Genomic DNA, 23,448 nt, shown 5'->3' with positions numbered 1-23,448 from the left:
ATGGCAGAGGCCATTCTGGCAATAAAGAAACAAACTACAATTCCACCGACTAAATGGAAAGGCAAGAGGGCCGGGTTTAATTTCAAAAAGGGCCGATCGTTCTTGAAGAAGCAAAATACAAGATCCTCCAGTAGTTCTAGTCAAAGTAGTGGATCCATACCAAACTATTCGGATTACGGCAGGAGACATAGGGGAGTGTGCCATCGTGCATCTGGTGCCTGTTACCGGTGTGGCAAAGTTCACCACATCATAAAAGATTGTCCATTGGGATCCAGGAATGCCAGTCACCCCACTGCAAGTTCAGCTTGGTCAGTTTCAGTGGCAAAATCAAATACCAGAACTAATGCCAAGGGCAACAGCGGGAATGAAACATTGAGACAAGGGAGAGTATTCGCCTTGGTGCCTAGGGATGTACAAAACACTGAATCAGTAGTGTCAGGTATCATTTATATCTGTGCTCAGAATGCATATGTGCTGATTGATTCCGGTTCCACATATTCATTCATATCGCATGTTTTTTCTCGGAAATTAACTAGACCGTTAGAATCTATGAACTGTTTTCTATCTGTATCTACACCGTCTGGGGGTTCTATGATATGTGTTTATGTTTATTCGGCTTGTGATCTTATGATTGGTGAAATGACATTATATGTTGATTTACTACCCCTGAACATCGATTATTTTAATTGTAGTCTGGGTATGGATTGGTTGACGAAGTACTGTGCCACTATTGATTGTGTGAATAAATCGATTGTATTTCGTCCACCCGGTATGCTTGAGTTTACTTTCACTAGGAATAGGGTAGTCTCACCGTCATACTTGATTTCATTTATGAAAGCTAAAAAGCTATTAAGAAAGGAGTGTCGGGGCTACTTGTGTAGCATGTTAACTGTGTCTACGGATAGTGCCAGTGTAGAAACTGTTCCTATGGTTTGTGATTTTCCTGATGCGTTTCCCAATGATCTACCCGGGGATTTAATTGATAGGGAAACTGAATTTACCATTGATGTAATACCTAGAACACAACCCATCTCCAAGACTCCATATAGGATGTCAACTTCTGAATTGAGGGAATTAAAAGTCCAACTTCAAGAACTCTTAGACAAGAAATTCATTCGCCCGAGTACTTCACATTGGGGTGCTCCAGTATTATTTGTCAAAAAGAAAGACGGATCTTTGGGACTATGTATTGACTATCGGGAATTGAACAAAGTGACTATTAAGCATAAATATCCATTACCCCGAATAGATGATTTGTTTGACCAACTCCAAGGAGCCCAAGTGTTCTCTAAAATTGATCTTAGATCAAGATATCATCAGTTAAAGGTCAAGGCAAAAAATGTAGAGAAGACTGCATTCAGGACTAGATATGGACACTATGAATTCTTGGTAATGCCTTTTTAGGTAACAAATGCACCTGCAGCTTTTATGGACCTAATGAACAGGATTTTCAAACAATATCTTGATGAATTTATCGTTGTGATTATTGATGATATTTTGATTTATTCTAAAGACAGGGAAGAACATGAGTATCACTTAAGAACTGCTCTACAGATTTTGAGGGAAAAGAAACTATACGCCAAATTGTCTAAATGTGAATTCTGGCTTGACAGTGTGGCATTTTTGGGACATGTGGTCAACAGGGATGGTGTATCGGTAGACCCACAAAAGATCGAGGCCATTGTTGATTGGCCAAGACCAACCAACGTGTCAGAAGTTAGAAGCTTTCTGGGACTTGCTGGTTATTACAGAAGATTTGTGAAAGACTTCTTAAAACTTGCAATGTCATTAACACAATTAACACAGAAGAATGAACAGTTTGATTGGAATGATCAACGTGAATCAGCTTTTCAAGAGTTGAAAACCATATTAGTGACTGCACCAATCCTAACTTTACCAGATGGTACTAATAGATTCCAAATTTACAGTGACGCTTCATATAAAGGGTTGGGTTGTGTGCTAATGCAGAATGGGAAAGTAATTGCTTATGCCTCTCGGCAACTACGTCCTCATGAGAAGAATTATCCGACCCATGACCTTGAACTCGCCGCAGTGGTTTTTACTTTGAAGATTTGGCGACATTATCTGTATGGTACGACTTGTGAAGTGTACACGAACCATAAAAGCCTCAAATACTTCTTTACCCAAAAAGTACTAAACATGAGACAGAGAAGGTGGTTAGAATTGATCAAAGACTATGATTTGCATATTTTGTATCACCTAGGGAAAACAAATACTATTGCAGATGCGTTGAGTCAAAAATCCATTGCTAATTTATCATGTTTGCTCACTGGTCAAAGAGAGTTATTATGTGACTTGGAGAGGAATGAGATTGAAGTTATGTTACGTGAACAAGGTGAAATCTTAGCCGCCATTTCTGCTCAGCCTGCAATCATTGAAGAGATTAAAGGGAAACAATGCGAAGATGAATACTTGAAAAAGATTGTAGAAGAATTTGATTCAAAACCGAGGCTGGGGTTTGTGTTTGAGAATAATGTGCTGAAATTTCAAAATCGTCTTTGTGTACCTGATTGTTGTGACTTGAGAAAATGTGTTATGTCTGAAGCCCACAATACTAAATTTGCTATGCATCCAGGGAATGCAAAGATGTACTATGACTTGAAACAAAATTTATGGTGGTCTGGGATAAAAAGGTATATTGCAGATTTTGTGGCTAGATGTTTACACTGCCAACAAGGTAAAGTCGAACATCAACGACCCGCTGGTTTGTTACAACCACATCTAATACCAGAATGGAAATGGGAACACATTACCATGGACTTCATTATGGGATTGCCTCGCTCCTCCCGAGGTATGGATTCTATCTGGGTCATTGTTGATCGTTTAACTAAGTCTGCTCATTTTCTGCCTGTCAAATCTTTGTATAATGCGGATAAGTTGGCTAATGTATATGTCAATGAGATTGTAAAATTGCATGGAGTTCCAGTGTCCATAGTATCTGACAAAGATCCCAAGTTTACATCAAGATTCTGGCAAAGTTTCCAACAGGCTTTGGAGACAGAGCTAAGGTTGAGTAGTGCTTATCACCCACAGATAGATAGTCAAACTGAACGGACCAATCAAACCTTGGAAGATATGCTCAGAATGTGTGTATTAGATTTCCAAGGGAATTGGAGACCTATTTGCCATTGGCTGAGTTTGTGTACAACAACAGCTACCATTCAAGCATTGGAATGACTCCTTATGAAGCTCTATATGGAAGAAAATGACGATCTCCAATATGTTGGATTGAAGTAGGTGATAGACCCTTGTTGGGACCGGAACTTGTTCAGGAAACAACAGAGAAAGTGAAACTGATCCAATAGCGTCTGAAAGCTGCACAAAGCCGGCAAAAGAGTTATGCTGATGTCCGAAGAAGAGACAGAGAGTATGAGGTCGGGGACCACGTGTTCATTAAAGTGACCCCAATGAAAGGGCAAACACGGTTTGGTGTTAAGGGCAAGTTAGCACCAAGATATGTTGGGCCATATGAAGTTCTGGAGAAAATCAACCCAATAACGTATCGAGTAGCCTTACCACCGATTATGAAGCATAGGCATAATGTCTTTTATATCTCTATGCTTCGGGATTATCTGAGAGATCCATTGCACGTGATAGAGCTAACTCATGTACTTCTAAAGAATGATTATACCTATGAGGAAAGGCCAATGCAAATTGTGAACCGCCGAATCAAAAGCTTGAGAAACAAGGAAATTCCGTTAGTGAAAGTTGATTGGCAAAACCATGGAGGAACTTATGCTACATGGGAAACAAAAGAAGACATGACGAAGAGATATCTGGATTTATTTCCGTTGGACCTAACATTGTTCCAAAGCAAAGGTAACTCGAGTTTGGAGGACTAAACTCTTTAAGAGGGGAAGACTGTACCAATCCAATCCCTGATTAACATTAATCCATATTTAATTATGCCTAATCAGTAATTAAGGAGAAATTCTAAATTAAATTGCATGTGTGCGTTGCATTATAGTGTTTATATCTGTTCAACGTAGGAAGACATGTTTATGTTTTTCTTTTGATTTGCGAATTGAAGGCCTTATCGTTATCCGATTCAGAAATTAAATTGATTTCTGTGTTATTTGAAATTTTTAGAACCTTATGGTAGGTTTAATTAAAATTCGATTTGGAATTATTAAATTAGATTAAGTTAATGCCCACTTATTTAACCTTAATTACTTGCACTATTACCCAAGCCAAATGAAGGCATTAATGGACTTCTATATGCACTCATACATTCCCATTTCACTCTTTTGGAGAGCTACAAACGTGAGGAAGGGAGAGAGACTAAGAGTGAGGGTGAGTTCAACAAGGGAGAAGGAATGTTTTACTAGGAATTGTTGGCATTTGAAGAGAATTTGAGAATTCAACTTCAATACTTGGGAATTCAAGTCTCTAGGTAAGGAATCAAACTCTTAATTGTGTAATTGAGTTAGACTCTACAAGACTTCAAATGAAATAGGTGAATTCATGGGAGAATTGAGCTAGAATTTAAGGAAGCTAAGTCAATCCATGCATGCATGTCCATATCATGGAGTTTGAAGTTGTTTTCATGAGAATTCTCACATGCATGTTCATATTATGGTTGTACTCTAAGACTTCACCATGTTTTTGAGTTGAATATGGCATTTGATCATGTTTTGAGAAGCTCAAGATCAAGAAAATTCATGCATGTTATGTTCTTGAATCATTCCAAAAGTTTAAGTTGAAATTGTGTACAATTGACATGCTTTTGGGCCATGATTTCTTGAAATGATCCTTTAAACATGTTGTTTTATGAGTTTCTAAGTGTTTTCCAAAATTTTGGCCCAAAACAATGTGTTTTGAAGTGTTTGGGTTGAGTTTGAAGCTTGGAGATCAAATATGAAAATTTCAGATTTTGCATTCACGCTCGAGCGTAGGATTTCACGCTTGAGCGAGCACTCTGAGTGCGTGCACTTCCGCTCGAGCGACCTGAAGCTCGCTCGAGTGTGAAATGCATGTATCCAGAAGTTCATATGTTTTGTAACACGCTCGAGCGATAGAAGTCACGCTCGAGCGAAGGTTTGAGTCTCACGCTCGAGCATAGATCGAGCGTCCGTCGAGCGTGAAAAACAAACAACCGCTGTAGACGTCCCCGAACGCCCCGGGAGGATGAAGTCCCGTTCTGTTCATATTGGGCTCACTACAGTTCAGGACTCTCAAATTGTCACGGTTCTTAATCTGAACCAAAGAGTCCAAATCCGGCAAATCGTTTTGGAAAACAGATTTTTAGAAAAGAAGTGCCAAACATGGACTGCTTTGGCAGATACAGAGTCGCCACCTAAATATTTTTTATAGGGGAATTTAGGAAACCTTGACTCGGTGCTGAAGGCCACGTGTCCGTCATCACCAAAGTTGCATTGGCTCGGGAGCTTGGGTACAATTGGGGAAGGTCAGCTATGAGAACCCCCTCTCGCCCGATCCGAAGATCAGCCTCTACTAACCGTGATATCTTGTTTTGAAGGCATTATGTGTTCTTTATTCTGGTTATTAACCTAGAATTACTATGTTATGCGCACAGCAAACAAGTATAGACCAAATCGCCTAAATTGGAACCAAAACATTGCATATCCGTTTGTTTAGAAAATAATTTGAAATTTGCTACTCGCAAGTAGCTAAAACATGGATTTCAATGAGTTGTTCCAACTCAAACAATCCAGCCTTCACCTACAGGCATTCAGGCAGTTTATATCACATAAGCATCTAGCCACATGGTAAGCATGCTGTCATGGCAAACACTCACACTCATGCAAGATGCTAAAGCATAAAAGCTTACCTAGTACTCCGTGCCAAAATAAGAACATGTTAGTAATCATGCATGATCCAAGTCCATGTTTAAATGCCTAATGCAACGCATACGGAATGTCACTAGACTAGGCTCGCCTAATCTAAGGATGATATGCGAAATGCACAGATAGCACGTATTCTAGTTCGTTTTGAAATATTATGTAGTTAGCATAATGCGCCGAGCCCGGTGCATGCAAGACAAATGAATGATGCACGCATGCATAGCATAAGGTATGCTAATTTAAACATGTCCTAATACTAACCATCAAAAAATTTAAGTAAAAGTGGAAAGAAATGGGAGTTGGAAGACATGCACACACACACCCACACTTATTACAAATTAGCCCTCGCTCGGAGGGACCGAAAGAATAATACAGCCCGAATAACGAATCAACTATCCTAGCTAATTAAATTATTATAGTCAATTAAACTAGTTAAGCAAATTAACTAATCTAATTTAAGCAATAAACAACCTCGGGAAGAGGGTCCGACGTGATGCGTGCTTGATTCCGCTCGGAAGTCACTGCTATGCACAAGCTTCCTCTGCTTTGATTGTTCTGCTTCTCTGAATAATGCACAAGTCCCAGGGTGTATTCTCTGGATGCTGTGGAGTACCACCGGCTGAGGCAAATGGTCACCGGCCACTGGTTAAGCTATCGGCCATCCATTGATGGTCCGCACACTATGAAGCCGACCGGCCAAAGCTTCCTCTAGAATCTGGTTTGACAGCAGCAGAGGACAGAACTTGGCATGGCAATGCATTTCAGGCAATGTATGCACCAACCACACTCCTTATCATGTTTATGACTCAAAGGAGGATGGGCCTCGATTCTCGGACCACCAATCGCGCATTTCCATGCATGATGGCCCAAAGAACCAAATTATGCATTTTGATTTTAAATGAAATGCAATGCACATAAACATACAAGGGAGCCTTCAACCTCTATCATAGCTTGATCAAGAGGTGAGGCATGCATGCTAATGTAATGTAACCTAGGCATGTGAACTAGGCATGCAACATGATCATGCAAGCAAGTAATGACGCTAGGCACACAACCTATGGAATCAATCATGCAAGGCATAGAATGACAAGCATACAAGATGTAATGTGGGCATACAAGTAGGCAAGGCATGTGACAACATGTTAGGTCAACTAAACATGCAACAACACACGAGCATGCAACAACACACAAGGTGAGCATGCATCAACATGCAAATGAGGGACTTACACTAATTTAGGAAGCCCTCAAACAAGCCTAAAACAGTGGCTGATGCTATGGAAATGAGAGCCAACACACACACACACACATGCATGCAAATGGGCTAACCCTTGAGTATCAAATAAGCAACCTTTAAGCACACTTAAAAGAAAAAAAACACGGACATATGGCATGTATCATAAGTTCTGCAATTGCATGAAAGAGAGGTGCCAAACCAAGTAATCCAAAACAAGCAAAGCATGCAATAATGGTCCAAGTACTTAAGGCAAGCCAATGATGCTTAAATCAAGGCTAAGTCAACCAAGCCTCACAAGGCTAAGGGGACTTAAAACAGGTCTAATCCAGACCTAAACAAAGCTAAAGATGCACCTAGATGGCATCTAAGTGGTCTAAATATGCAAGCATACAAAGAGGCACATTCATGGAGCATAAGGCAACAACCTTTTAACGCATTGAAGGGGCATCAAATGCAAGCATATAAGCATGTTATAAGGACTGAAATAACATGGTAAGTGGTTTCAAACCACTGAAATAATGCAAGGATGGCATGCTAGAGGGGCCAAAGCTTAAGGCATACAAGAGGGATTGCATGGTAGCTATACAAAGAAAAGCATGGATGGCCCAAATGACCAAAAACAAACCTCAAGTATATCAAAACAAGCACAAAAGCTTCACAAAGCTTGGCCAAAAACATGCTAGAACAAAGGGCTAAAGTCCAAAGCATGTTAAGACCTAAACATGGCATTACAAGGCATGTATGCTAAGCAAGTATGGTGTACCTAAACCAACTCAACACAATGCTATTTCATGGCAAAATAAGCATAAATATCAGTCAAGGCATGGTCAACACACACTTAAACTAGATGCTCATTAGTGAGGCAAAAATGGCCCTTTTCAAGGACAACAAGGAGAGGGGGTGGCCCTCCCCTTTCTAGAACCTCAAGGCACCATCCTCACCTCTGAAATCCCTCAAGATTTCAGTGGTGAGGAGGCCTGAACACAATGGTCCCGGAGTTCACCAAAATGGCACAAAACAAAGGCCAAACAAGCCTTAAGAAGGGTCAAACAACCCCAAAGCTTAAAACACCCTTAACAAACTATTTAGAGCACTCAAAAACAGAACTTTTATATGTTATATGCTAAGCTCAAAAACAGTTGCAAGATAGGTTAAAAAGCTTTGTAAAAATGGGGTAAAAAAGGACAAAAGTCTTACCCTTGTAGACCCTCTTCACAAACAATGTTCCAGCAGCTCTTTTGATTCCAAACTAGTCCAAAAGCTTCAAGGAAAGACCTCTGGTACCTCGGCAACTAAGAAAAGGTGTGATGGTGGGTGTTTGTGCACAAAAATGAGACCAAAACACACACCAAACACAAGAGAGAGAGAGAGAGAGATAGAGATAAAGGATATGTGTAAACCCTAAACCTAAAGCTCAAGCTCTCAAAAATGTTGTCTAAGTTGTCTAACTCCCTCTCCTCTCTTTTTTTGTATATCTCTTTCTATGTGAGGGAGCTTGATTGATATAGAAATATCAATCTGCAGCTCCTCAGAACTCCCACGTCCAGGCATGGGCTGAGGTATGGCCTTGAATGACAGTTGCCAGCTGTCTACAGAGATATCTGTTGAAAATCACACTTGGCCGACCGGCCATCAAATTGGCCGACCGGCATTCAAAATAGCCGACCGGCCATCACATTTAGCCGATGGCAACAAAACACAGCCGATGGCCTCAAGCCATGGCCGGTGGAGTGTGGGGATGGCCACAAGCCATTCCCTGCCCTCCAAAGCAAAAACACAAGTGTTTGGTGCAAAACCAGACACAAAGCAGTCGAGCCGAGAGATCCTGAGGCAAGGCGCGCAACCGAGGCCTCCGGGAACTCAGGACGAACACAAATGAGGATGATCACCGAGTGTTCAAACGGTGACATCCAAGTCTTGAGGACGGTCAAAAATGGGGTGTCTACACTAGCACTTTTGTCAAAGTTTACAGTTCGCTTGAGTGAAGGAATTCACGCTCGGGCGAACCTTCACATTTTGCATGTCCGCTCGAGCCAGGAAAGCCACGCTCGAGCGTGGACCCTGTTTTCAGCAAGGTTTGAAAAATGTCTTCAAGTGCATTTTTGCATCCTCATTCTATCCTAGGCATTCCTAGGCCATGATTAAGACACCATAATGGGATTAAAGGCTAGAAACGCACTAAGAATAAATGAAATGAGTTATGTACAATTTGAGCGTGTGTTTCAACGTGTGCATCTGTCATGTTATGTAGGTCACGCGCCTCAAGATAAGTGAGTCACCTACTCTACTCGTCTATTTAGAGCCACCGGTTATCTGTGAGTAATAACTCTATAAAGTTATGTTTAACTTTAATTATTTTCTGATGATAGGAGATGATAATTTTTCTGAAATGCTATGTTTTGTACGAATGAATGATTGTCCCATTTTCTCTGAAACGTAATTGTGGTGTCCTTAACAGAGGCCCTCGCCCAAGGAGCATAATACTGTGGCTTATGGTCATGAGGCCTTAGCCCAGGAGATAATACCGTGGCCTAGGCCCTCGTCCAGGGGAAATAATACCGTGGCATAAGCCGTCGCCTGGGGGAAACAATACCGTGGCCTATGTATGAGATATGTTACCCGGTACCGAAGGTTCCTTTATGGAACTTGATATGCTTGACCCAAGAGACATGATTATGCTAATGGATGTACCACACATGATTTGAATATGAATAAGATTATGATTCTGTTTCTGTCATCTGAATATGATTCTGATTTGCTATAAGATTTGAAGTATGTTATGGACATCATTCATTAAAGTCTTTACCTTGTTATTATTCATTGGGCATTAGCTCACGGTTTATATTATGCATGTAGGTGAGCAAGCACATGACGAGGCCCAGAATTGATGGCCTATGGTTCAGTTTTTGTCAGCCAACCTTTGTGCCTCCCGAGGAGGTTCCGAATGAAGTCAAGTTTTGTGGCTGTTTTTGTAACCATATTAGTCCTTGTTTGTTTTGTTAAGTTTTTGGGCAAGATTTCTGATATTATACTTCTAGAAGTGATATGTAAATGTTATATCTTCTGTCATCACTCGTAAATTTATATAAGTTTCAAGATCATCAGTCTCATGTATGTCTGCACAACTCGATGGACCATGTATATTTTGTATATTTGCTTCCGCAGCCCCTAACTTTATGTTAATCTGTCAAGAGGCCTTTGGTAATCTAAGGATTACTGGCTAGTTACGACACTAGACCTATAGGGTCGGGTTTGGGTTGTGACAATAAGGTCCTATGAGTTGTAAATAAATGGTATTGGTGTACTATTATACCCTTTATTTATTTTCATAGTACAGGTTATTGTATCATTCAGTATATTATGTTTTTGGAGATTTTTAGGAAAGTGGATTGTGCAGGCTACGTCTGTGCGCGTGAATGTCGCCTTGATCGAAGATTCCAATGGATTTTGAAAATGTTGCTTGTTTGGATGAGAATATGACCAATACTGTCTTCAGGGTTGGAGGTTGTGTTTGGTTTGCATCTTCTGATACAGTTTCTGTAACAAATTCCAAATCCATTAAATCTTTATCTGCAAAGCGAACAATAGGATTTTTAAAACACTAATCAATGAAATGTAATAAAACGGATATCGAATTAATAAATTAAACATACAAAATTTTATCGAACCAAATTGTAATATGCTCGATTGTGTGTATTGAATCTCACTGCTGTGAAATTCCTAGGGTTTTGAAGAAAATGGGGATTTGCAGATTAAAGGCGTGTTTGGATGTGATTATTAGCTTGAAATCAATAGTATGTGGAGCTCTATATTTTTAGAGATGGTTGAATAGAAGAGAGAAATTTACCAGTGAGAAGATTGAGAGAGAATGCAGGAAAGTGGATATGGGTTTGGAGGAACGTACCTGAGAGAGAGAGAGAGAGAGAGAGAGAGAGAGAGAGAGAGAATTGATCGAGAGAGAGAGGAAGAGAGGAATCAAAAAACAGACAGAGAGGTCTTGGAAGGATAAATTGGGCTATTAAAAATTAAAGGGACTTGAAAGAGCAAATAATTTTATTTAAGACTTAATGGATTATAAGTTCACAAAATGGGACTTATATGTAAATGCCCCCCCATTTTTTTTAGTAAAGTTAAAGTGAAATTAATGTAAAGGATAGGTAGACACTAAGATAAATATAGATAAATATATATTTTAGTAAAAAATAGATGAAAAATCATTTTTTTTATATGACTAACGAACGAAAAATGACGTAATTGTTATGTTAATTAAAAGTTCAAGAGAGATTAGTATAATTATATCAAAAGTATAGAATTAACTGTATTTTTTTTGTCAAATCTCAAGAAAAGTCTTTTTTTTTTTTTTGCCATTAAACTATCGGAATAGTCAAAAAAAAATTTCTTTCAATTTTGGTTCATATTTTCATATTGTAATGTGAATGTTCACATTGATATGAATTTCGTTTTTTTTAAAGCTAGTTGTATGTTAATTGTAAATTGTGAGCTTTCACATTATATTTTTGTATGAGTTTTTTTATTTTATTTTTTTTCGAAAGTTAGGTTAGTTAAACAATCATTTTTGTTACCGCTGAACAATTGAAATAATCAATTTTCACTTTTTTCAATTTTGTTTTATATTTTTACATTCCAGTATAAATGTTCACATTGATATGGATTTTTTTTTTTTTGTCTATTTGTATGTTAATTGTAAATTGTGAACGTTCATATTGTATTTTGATATGATTTTTATTTTTTTGAAAGTTAATTATATGTTTGTTGTTTTTGTTACTATACTTGTTGGTTGAGCAATCATTTTTGTTACCATTGAACAATTGATATAGTCGATTTTCAATTTTTTTAATTTTGTTTTATATTTTCATGTTGCAGTGTAAATGTTTGCATTGGTATAAGTATATTTATATTAAAGCTAGTTGTGTGTTAATTATAAACTGCGAACATTCACATTATATTTTGGTATAAGTTTTGTTTTTTTGAATGTTACTTGTATGTTTGTTGTTTGTTATGAACATTTACATTAAACTTTAGCATGTGTTTTATTTTTTCAAAAGTTAATTGTATGTTTGTTGTTTACTGTGAACATTCGCATTATATTTTGGTATAAGTTTTGTTTTTTTCGAATGTTACTTATATGTTTGTTGTTTATTATGAACATTTATATTAAACTTTGTTGGAAATGGTTATAAAATTCTGGATAAAACCAAAATTTTTTCCTAAGTTTAGTCTATTTTTTAGGTAGGCCCCGTGCGTCGATTTTCAGGGGTCAAAATGATAACGCGTTCTATGCCGCGTTGTGATTCACATTGTATATTTGATTACTCAAAACCATTACCGAGTGAATGGAAAATTGAAGCCAAAGTATACTCCATGGAAATGGAGTTTTGGTGGAAAATCCTTAAAGTTTTGAATAAGGCTTGTTCCACATTGATTTGGTGAGAAGTTTTGAATGGGTTTATAAGGCATGGGTTTGGTACTTGGGGTGTGCCCCAAGGGGTACCCAAGTGTTTTAGAGAGAGAGGTTATGGGCAAAATAGGCTAGACCAATTGGACCTAAAAATCACCACACGCGCGCTACTGCTGTCCATCCAGTCGGGTGGGCTGGGCTTGGACGTGGTGTGTGGTTGGGTTGGGCTTGTTCGGCCCAACGCTAATCTTTTTAGGCCAAAAACATTTGAATTTAATTTTTTTTTTGGTAAAATAAAATCCAGGTACATCCAAACAGGGCCCTTCCCGTCTTTTATCTGTTTGAAATATAAACCCAACAGATTCAAATCTGTTTGAATTCAAAACCAACAGGTTTGCACCTGTTCAATTCAAAATCTGCAGCCACCAATCCATCTATAAATAGGACAGCCCTCATTTGGATTATGTACTTCATAATTCTGCAAATATTCTTTTCATATTACTGCATTATTTTCTTCTGTGAGAGAGTATAAACACTTAGTGTGTTCGTTAGACAAACAATTTGTAGTGCTACTATTGTTTGTAGTAGATCATTTTATCCTGGGAGATAGACGTCCAAATTCTGAAAGCACCGTGGAGAGGACGAATCTGTCTTAAGGACACAGTGTCAAACACTGGACTTGATCAGATAATTATACAAAGAAATTAATCAAGTATGTTGTTTAATATATTATTCTGTTTTATTTATTTTTAAATCAGATTTTAATTTTGTTTTTGTAACAAAATAAAATTAGTTTTTATTTATTTATTTTTATTTCTAGTTTGATTTTTGTAATCAAACAAATTCTCTCCTTTCTTTTATTTCTTTATATTCTGCTTGTTGTTTAGTACACAACAGAATTTTAACTATTTAAATACAGTGAAGATTGTCCAACAAACTTTAGTATGTGTTTTATTTTTTCAAAAGTTAATTGTATGTTTGTTGTTTACTATGAACATTTACATTAAACTTTAGTATGTATTTTGTTTTTTCAAAAGTTAATTGTATGCTTGTTGGTTATTGTGAACATTCACATTGTATTTTGATTTTTGTTCAAATTTTTTGTTGCGTTATTTTTAAAATTTTCACATTATAAAAAAGTGAAAAGTTCATAATTTGAGATTTTGTCTATGGAATGAGGGAGAGATTTTCTCCTTAGAATGAATGAGAGATTTTCTCTTTAGAATAAGAAGCTATAGTTATTTTTTTATTGTGTACTATTTTCAAAAGATAAACATGTGTAAAAAATTAAAAGGGTGATTTGGTCATAGTATATTAAACAAGACTTAATGGAATACTCAAAAATAATATGGGTTAGATGAAATAAAACACTTAAAAAGTGGATTAATCAAAAAATAACCCAATAAAATAACGAGATATTTATTAGAAAATTCTTTTTCAAGTGTTTGTATCTCAATTAGTCCATAAGATATTTTGTATTTCAATAAGTCATATTATTTGGACATTTGATCCACAAAATCTTAATTCTCATGTTTAAGATATTTTATAGACAATTTTACCCTTGTAAATATTTTTTGAGCGGTTAGCATTTTGGTGATGTGAATATTCGTATTTTACAATGTGAATATTTACTGTAACAATGTGACTATTCGCATTGACATGTTAACATTCACATTAACGATGTAACAATTCACATTGACGTGTTAATATTCATATTGATGGTGTGAACATTCACATTGACGATGTGAACATTCACAATGTCAATGTGATATTATTGTTGTGGGTATTTTGGTAATTTTGTCACTCATAAGATTTATTGGAACATAAAAAAATAATGCGAACTAAAATCAAGCCAATTAAAATTTCAAAAATCAAAATAAGACAAATTATAGAAAATAGCAGTACAATTTGCCCCTATTTTTATGTTTATAGCATTATTGATTTTTTGCAAGTTGATCACGCCAATTTCATTGACTATCATGTTTGAACACAAATAACATCATCGAGGAAAATCGGTAACTCTTTTATCAAAACATATTTACTTAAAATCACATTTACCATATATATAGATTTTTAGATAAAAATGTGATTTAATGAAAGGGTACCGATGTCTGATTCATTTTATTTTTTTATAGATATGTTCTTTTTGATATATTTTAAAAAACAAATAATTTAATTCATTAAAATAAAGGAAAATTTACCTATAAATAAGGCTGTGAATTTGGCCCGGCCCGGCCCGGCCCATGTCGGGCCTTGCGGGCTCCCGCAAAAAATCAGGCTTGGTTGGACCGGCCCACAGGCCAGAAAATTAGGACCAGGCTGAAGCCCAGGCCCAGGGGTATTTGGACTTCGGGCGGGCCTGTGGATCGGGGCCTAGGCTCGGGCTTTGGGCGGACCTAAATAAAATTTTTTACTTTTTATTTATTTTCTCCACCAAAATTTTATTATTTTTCACTAAAAATAACACTGGACCTCGGGCGAGCCGGCCTTTGAGTGGGCGGATGGGTCGGGCCACGGGCCGGCCTAGGCCCAATGTGACAACCGCCTCCTTAATTAAATAAATTAATTATAATAATTGTGTGCTTAGTATTAATTGTGTGATTTAGCGCTACTTGTGAAGTATGTGCCACGTGTGATATATGTATATGGTATTGTCATTGTGAACAGATAAGTAGAACTATGGATGAAACCCATCTGATTCGTTAATTTTAGCAAGTTAGATTTAAATAATAGGATAGGAAGTTAGAGCCTAACTCACATTAATTTATTCAAATTTAGTGTAATTAAGATCTTAAAATGATGAGCGTTAGTTTAAGTTGAGTGAAATTAATTTACATTAATATTGTGATTAACCTAAGTTAAATTGAAGAATAAGAACAAAAGAATCAAAATTCCCAGTCATCAGTTGACTTAAGAGGAGGACTACTGGAGCTTGTTTCGATACTACACATAGAGAGAGGGGGGGAGAGACTTTGAGAGTGAGCTCAACGAAGAAGAAGAAGAGAAGAGAAAGAAAAGGGAGAGGAACTAGAAATTGAAGATCAAACCTCTTCAATTTGTTCACTTTAGGCAAGGATTCTTCTTTCTAATCTCATGAAGTTGTAGGATCATGCTCAAACTTATAGACATTCTAGTTAACCAACAAAATACATGCTGAATGAAGTTTGGTTCATGTGCTTAGAGGTTTACTACATTCATGGTTTCACATGTAAAGAATGAGTGAATTAACTCCCAAATTCCACATGCATGGCATAATTCCATAACAACCTTCTCTCTACATTTGGTTTCTTGCATGAGTTTTTGGAACTAAGAAGGAAACTCCATGAATTCAAAACTTGGAGCTCAATTTGCATAGTTAATGATTTTGAATTAAAGTTTAAGAGTTTGAACTTTTTCATGGATTTGAGCTTCAAATTAAAGTTGTGAGCTGTGTCTAAACTTCCTATGTTTCATTCCATGTGTTCTTGAAAGTTTTTGGAGCTTGAAATGTATGGAAATGAAGTGGAATTTGCATAGGAATACATTGCCTAAACAGGGCAGTTTTCGGACTCAAACTGGGGCCCCGCACATGCGGAAAACAGAGTAGTGTAAAGTGAAACACTGAATTAAAAGCACCTGCGGAAGTAGATGCGGTGGTGGTTACTGCACGTGGGATTGAGACCTCCATGCGTGCGGCCCTTTTGGCAGCCTCGGTTTGCTTTTCGCTCCTTTTTTCCACCTTCTTGATGCCTGTTTGCATTGTTTTAAAATTGTTTTTCATGTGCATTACATCTCATGAGTGAACGAATGAAAGTTAGAACCGATTAGAACCGAATAAGTGAACAACGAATAGAAATTGATCGAACACACAATGAAACGAATAGAAATAGAAATGATTGAATCCGACATGGATGTAATTGAGTTGTTGTGCTTAAATTTGTTTGTTTAGGTCGGAAGCTGCGTCTTTAGTGCATTTTAGCACGTGTTCTCCGGAGCCCACTGTGAGCAACAATGTTGTAAAGCTATGTTCAATTATAATTATTTTCTAATGATTAACTATATTGCTTTCTGAAATGATATTGTTTACTGAATGAATGTTGTCCTATTTTATGAACTGTACTTGTGATATCCATAGCAACTGACTGTTACTGCTATTGCTACTGCTACTATTACTCTTATTGTTACTGCTACTGTTACAAAGATCTCTCTCAGCTCTAATCTTTGGAACTACTATTGTATTGATGGCCATCAACTGACTGTTTTGGTCTTTTAAGACTTACTGTATTGTTCTACTATTGGATGTACCACGTATGACTGCTATGCTTACTATATGACAGATATGATATGAAATATGAGATATTGATCAAATAAATAATCCACTGATACAATTGACTATTTTAAATAGTGATGGGACATCATTCATAAAACCCTTTACGCATTTGTTATTCACTTGGCTTTAGCTCATTGTTTATATATACGTATGTAGGTGATCAGGCACTTGAGCGGAGTTAGCAGCGTCGACCCGGTTCCGTTTTGTCACGCCAACCTATTGTGCCTCACTACGAGGCTCTAAACCGTTATTGTCAAGACTTTTTGGGTGATCTAATTTCACCCTTTTTGGAAAGTTATTTGAAGTCAAGTAAATGTTTTATACTTTGCTTTTGGCATGGGATTTAATTCCCTAACATGTCTCGGATGCTTTGGACGTAAGCTTTTATGTATATGTTGGATATGGACTTCGACTTATATGTGCATTGGTATACATATATGGAAGTTGTTTGTTCATTTAAGTCCTCACAGCTTTTTAGACATTATTTTTTAATAATAAACAGGCTTCCGCCGACCTCTTTTGTTGTTTGATTGTTATTACTGTTAAGCAAGCCTTTAGTAATCACGAATTACTGGCCGGTTACAATTCTAAACCCTTAGGGGTGGGTTTGAGTCGTGACACCCAAGGCCTCAAGTCGGGCTCGTGCCAGGGCCTAAACGGGTTGGCCCCATCCCGGGCTACGAGCAGGCTTCGGACCGCCCACGAGCCACGAGCCATTTTTACACTCCTACCTATAAATTCCATATTGAGGAATGATGATCTGATTAGTCTCAAGAGTTTTCTTATAGACCAATTAATCCCACTGATTTTATAAAGGTAGAATTAATATATGATTTGAAAATTAAATTTACGGTTATACCCTTATTTCTATTATGTTTTATTCATTTTTTATTTTATTTTATTGTTTTTCTTTTGTGCTAGGAAAGTAAGATACACAACCTATGAGAATCAAATTTGGGAAGAATTTTTATATGAAAATCTTTTTATTTGAAATGACTTGAAATATGGAATTCTTTAAACGTTCCAAAAGGATGTGAAAATTTTTAAATATTTCAAAAGAAGTACAAAAATTCCTTAGTAAACTTTGAGCAAATACATAACAACAATGATTCATCCCCCCTTTTCTCCCCACCCCTTTTGACCCCCTCTCTCTCTCATTGGTTACGTTTTCTTTTTCTTTTTCTTTTTTTTCCTGCTCCTCCAATCACCACCCGCCACGTGGCAAAGGGGGGTGAAGGGGTGACCCCCAAAAGGGGGTCCCAAGCATTATTCTATATATAATTTCAATCTGTAACACTCAAACGTAATACTCTAATGTAACACTTCAAAAAAACTCATTATCATACTTTTTCCAAACGCAACATGCTAAAAAAAGTCTTTAGTGTAGCACTCCAATGTAATACATAAAAGAATTCTTTGCTATATTTTTTCCAAACGTAATATTTCAATGTAACACTCCAAAAAAAAGATGTAGGATTCTTCAAATCATTCCAAAAGGGTGTGTGATTGTTCAAACTATTACAAAAGGAATACAAAAATTCCTTAGTAAGTTTAGGGTAAATATATAATTTCAAACTGTGAGTATTACGTTTGGAAAAAGTATATTAAGTAACTTTTAAGTATTTTTATGTGTGTTACATTGGCATGTTACGTTTGAAATTACATTGATTGGAGTGTTACGTCTGGAAAAATATACTAAGAAATTTTTTTTGTTGTTACATTGGAGTGTATTACATTGGAGTGTTATATTTGAAAAAAGATTGGAGTGTTGCGTTGTTACATTTGGAAAAAGTACAGTAATGAGTTTTTTAGTGTGTTACATTGAAGTGTTGCGTCGTTGGAGTGTTACATTCTTATTCGTAACGTAGGATTTGTTGCAAAAAGAGGAAAAATTCAGAACCTCTATAGTGCGGATTATCCAAATGTGTAATTTTATATTTGGAGAAACTCATTTTTATTCATTAAAAATTAAAGCCAAATGTGTAAGTGACTACTCTGTCATGTAATTTCTTTTTTAATAGGACTTTTAAATTTATAAGAAAAAAAAGATTAAACAATTCATAAAAGTATATTTTAAGATTTATTAGGCTGTGTTTGGAAGGGTTTTGGAATCATAGTTCTACTCCTACATTCTAGTATGATGTTTGGTTTGAGTTTTGGAAAATTAATTCCACCCCTCCTTTTGAAAACATGTTTCAGACGGGTTTTAAAATTTTGAAATTTGGCCTACCGATCGTCCCTCAGACGTCCGGCCGATCGTCCAGTCGATTGACCTGTGCGATTTTTTTTATTTTTTATTTTTGCAATTGGCTCTTGTTTTTTTTAATATTTTTAATAAAACAATATTTTTAAAAATTTTTTAAAAAAATTGTAAGCTTTTAATAGATTTTTGAATTATGTGTTTGATTATGAGTTGTAAATTTTTGTATCAGATATCATATCTCACATCAAAAATCCCCCACTCAGTTTAAAAAAAAATTTTCAAAACTCATTTACCAAACAAATTTTCTACATTCAAATCATAATTCCAAAACTTACAAACTCAAAATACAACTCTTATTCTCAAATCATATTCAAAAATTTTTACCAAACACTATCTTAATGTTTCACCTTAAAATGCGGATAAAAAAAAAACAATGTTTCACCTTAAAATAAAACACAAAATGAGTCCCATTAACACGCAACAATGATTAAAACACAAAATGAGTCTCATTAAACACGCAACAAATGACCGCGGTGCTTTGGGTCCAAATGAGAGCATTGAATTGTCTGATTACTTGACAAAAAGGTAAGTCAAGACGTCGAAGTGTTCAATGAGTACCAAATTTCTTTCAATTAACCACAATTTTCCTCCCAATAAGTCTTTGGATATATTAATCAAAAAAAAAAAAAAAAAAAAGAAGAAAGAAAGAAAAGTCTTTGGATATTGAAATCAAATGCGGGATACATAAAATAAAGGGAGAATTTTAAAAAAGTAAGTATAGACAAAATAATTTTAAAATGATATAAGTGGTTCATGTATAAATTTATGTAAACAAAATTTGTACTATCATCATTTTGAAATTATTTTTTCTACCCTTCACTTTTTTGATATTCCTCTTAAAATAAATCTATGGTTAAGATTTTTAAGAACGTTGCATCGGCAAATTTTGTTAAAAAAATTCATTTCATAAATTTTATAAATTTTTTGTGTCCAAAGTTTATACTTATTTTTGCTAAATAATACCGGTAGTCTTTATATTTTTGTGTTATTTTATTTTAGTTCTTATAGTTTCAATTAGTTCAATTTTAACTATTGTTTTTAGATTTTAAATCAATTTGGTTAAATTAATAATGCCATTAAAATTTTTGTTGAAAAATGTTCATTGAGTTGGTTGAGATTAAGTAATTGAATTGATCAAGTTTATAATTCTACTCCTAAAAATATGACACGTATTGTTCATGTACGCATTTGTCATAAAAAAATACTAACAATTGAAATTAATTGAATTAATTTGAGACAAAGTATAAATTTCAAGATTAAAATCAAACCAATTAAAATTTTAGAAATCTAAATAAGACAAATTATAGAAAATACACTACAAGAATTTACACATTTGCCGACCACTTTTACCGACCAAAAAAATTTTGGTCCCTAAAAAATGACATTTGGCGACCAAATATTAATTGGTCGCGAATTATCATTATTTTTGGTGACCAAATATTATTGGTTGCATAAGGTTATATTTTGGCGACCAAAAAATGAGTTGGTCGCAAAAAGTGGTATACTTTTGCCGACCAACTACAAATTTGGTCACGGAAGGTCACATATTTTTTGGCGACCAAAAATTTGGTCGCCAAAAACTTATTTTCAGCAACCAAAAAAAATTTGTCGCCAAATTAGTACTTTTAGCGACTAATATTTTAGTCGCCGTTGATTGAAATTTGGCGACTAAAAAAGTTTGTCGGCGACGGTACCTTTTCTGCGACTAATATGGTCTTTTGGTCACCAAAAGTTTGGGAGGGAAATTTGATTTTTAGTGGGGCGAGAATTGAAATTTTTTGGCGACAAATAAATTTGGTCGCTAATTTTAAAACTACGTCGTTTTGTACCATGAAATTAGAAAAAAAATAAAAAATAAAATCAAATCGATGCCCTCTTTCTTTGTTTCTCGGTCCGCCCTCTCCCTCTTTGTGTTCTTCCTCTCAATCGGTGCCCACTCTCCGCCTCTGGGACCTCTCCACTGGCATCATTGCTCGCCACTTCATCGGCCACTCCAAAGATGTCCTCTCCGTCGCTTTCTCCTTCGATAATCGCCAAATCGTCTCTGCTTCCCGAGACCGCTCGATCAAGCTGTGGAGCACTTTGGGTGAGTGTAAGTACACGATTCAGGATGGTGATGCTCATTCCGATTGGGTCAGTTGTGTTCAATTTAGCCCTAATAATCTTCAGCCTACGATTGTGTCTTCGTCTTGGGATCGGACTGTGAAGATTTGGAATTTTTAGAATTGTAAGATTAGGGCTTTGCTTGCTGGGCATTCTGGGTTTGTGAATACGGTGGCCGTGTCGCCCAATGGGTCGCTATGTGCGAGTGGTGGGAAAGATGGGGTTATTTTGTTGTGGGATCTGGCTGAAGGAAAGAAGCTTTACTCGCTCGATTCGGGTTCGATTATTAATGCTCTGTGCTGTAGCCCTAATAGGTACTGGCTCTGTGCTGCTACTGAGGCGAGCATTAAGATTTGGGATTTGGAGAGCAAGACCATTGTTGTGGATCTCAAGGTTGATGCCAAGCAGGAGGCTGAAATGAACGAAGGCGGAGCTGTCGTGTCGTCTGGTGTTAAAAACAAGGTTTAGTATTGTTAATTTAGTATATATGGATTTTGGGTTTTTATTGCTTTTGTGTTTCTTGATATTTCTTGCCATTTAAATGTTTTTTTTTATGTGTTTGTGTTGTAGAAAGTTGATGAATACATATAGGGCCTGTTTGATTAAGAGGATTAATAGTAAGTGGATTAACAATCATGAGATTAGTGTATGATTAGTTATATAGTTCGATTAGTGAGACACATAATTTTCTCATCAATGTTTGTTTTGCAATAGATATGAAAATATATAATCCCAATTATGTGTGTTTTGCGTGACTAGTTGTAGGATTAAAAAATCTGTCTTTGTTTGATAGGTCATTGGAATCTAATCTGAATAATAACATTTGCAACCTTACAATGGAATGTGAATCCCATGGATTAATAATTAGAGTCTTATGTTATAATCCACCCAATCAAACAAGCCCATTGGTGAATATGATCTGACAATAATGACAATTGGTTCGGAATCTTGTGATGTGTGATTGTTGTGAAAATCTGGTTTGTGTTTTGGTAATTTTTTTAAAACTTTTGTTGCTAAATCTTTTTAGAATGTCTGGCATTTATACTTATCCAAAAAAAATAAAATAATAATATTTGGCATTTATCTTTTATTACTTTGGGATGTTTCAAATGTAAGTTCAAGTTCAGAATATTTTGTGAATATTGGTTTCATCTTTCAGTCTTTTTTCTTGTATAATTGAAAAATCTGTATTTCAGATATTTAATTTATACTTTGATGTCTGTGTGTTCTGATTTTTGTATTTAGAAATTGTTTGAAACTAATTTGATCGGTAAATTTTGATTACGTTGTGTACCTTCAGTTGTGGGCTTATATCTATTTTCATGGTGAATTTATAGGCTCAGCTCTTGTTTTTTTATTTGCTACTAGTGATTTGCTTGTCAGATCAACAATTGTTGATAAAGGTTTCAAAGCAATTTACTTGGATTTTCTGGATTGTCTGTTTGTTAATGTACTTCATTCATGTTATTGATAGAGATCATACTGCCAATTAGTGTTCTATCTTCTCGGTCAATTCCTTCAATGGTTGATGGTCTGAAACTAGGTCAAAGGAAGATCCTTTTTTGTTCTTTCAAGCGCAACTTTGTGAAGGAAGCAAAAGTTGCTCAATTCTCTAGTTATGTATCTGAGCATTCAGCTTACCATTATGGTGAGTAGAGTCTTGCCAGTATCATCATTGGCATGGCACAGGATTATGTGGGCAGCAATAACTTAAACCTGCTTTTACATTTTTATTCCAGAACTAAGGCAGGTATATGGCACCCATAATTAACTACTGGAGTCTGAGCCTCTCAATTATCTTGATAATGATGAATATTTGCTATTTTATTATTGATAATTTAATCCCTTTATTTATGTTTCATAATGATATGTGTTCTTGGTTCTAGCCAGAAGTAACTCAATTGCATTTTATTTCTTAATACTTTACTTTAAAAGCTTGAAGCGTACTTCGGTGCCTTCACGCTATTGCAAGCTTACTTTGTGAATTGCAGTCATAGGTTCATAATTCTAATCAGGTTGAATACTTGAAATAAGTGATTTGTCCTTTCCCCAATATTTGCTTTTAAATGAATTATTTTCATTTTTAGGAGAATTAAGGAGTTGAAGACAGACATTGATGTTCCTGATGACGCTATTAATCAATTCAAGAACTTCTGGTTGAATTTCAAAGATACACCTTTAAAAGGTAAAAACATCTTATAAAATTCAAGAAGTTCTGGTTATATATATTTATACACATACATATATCTATGTTTGGATTCTATTTGCTTCTGCACCAAGTTGTTTAGGTTGCTG

The 23,448-nt window shown here is 35.9% G+C and overlaps 1 pseudogene; it reads left to right on the top strand.

Moving 5' to 3' along the window:
* On the top strand, positions 1-21,645 carry LOC114300890 (uncharacterized; annotated as a pseudogene).
* Positions 21,646-23,448: the final 1,803 nt, after the last annotated feature.

Source organism: Camellia sinensis, chromosome 13, assembly GCF_055761805.1.
Source record: "Camellia sinensis isolate YWXY chromosome 13, ASM5576180v1, whole genome shotgun sequence".
Lineage (NCBI taxonomy): Eukaryota > Viridiplantae > Streptophyta > Magnoliopsida > Ericales > Theaceae > Camellia > Camellia sinensis.
The sequence above is the reverse complement of the archived record's forward strand: the minus strand, read 5'-3'. Positions and strand labels throughout refer to the sequence as shown.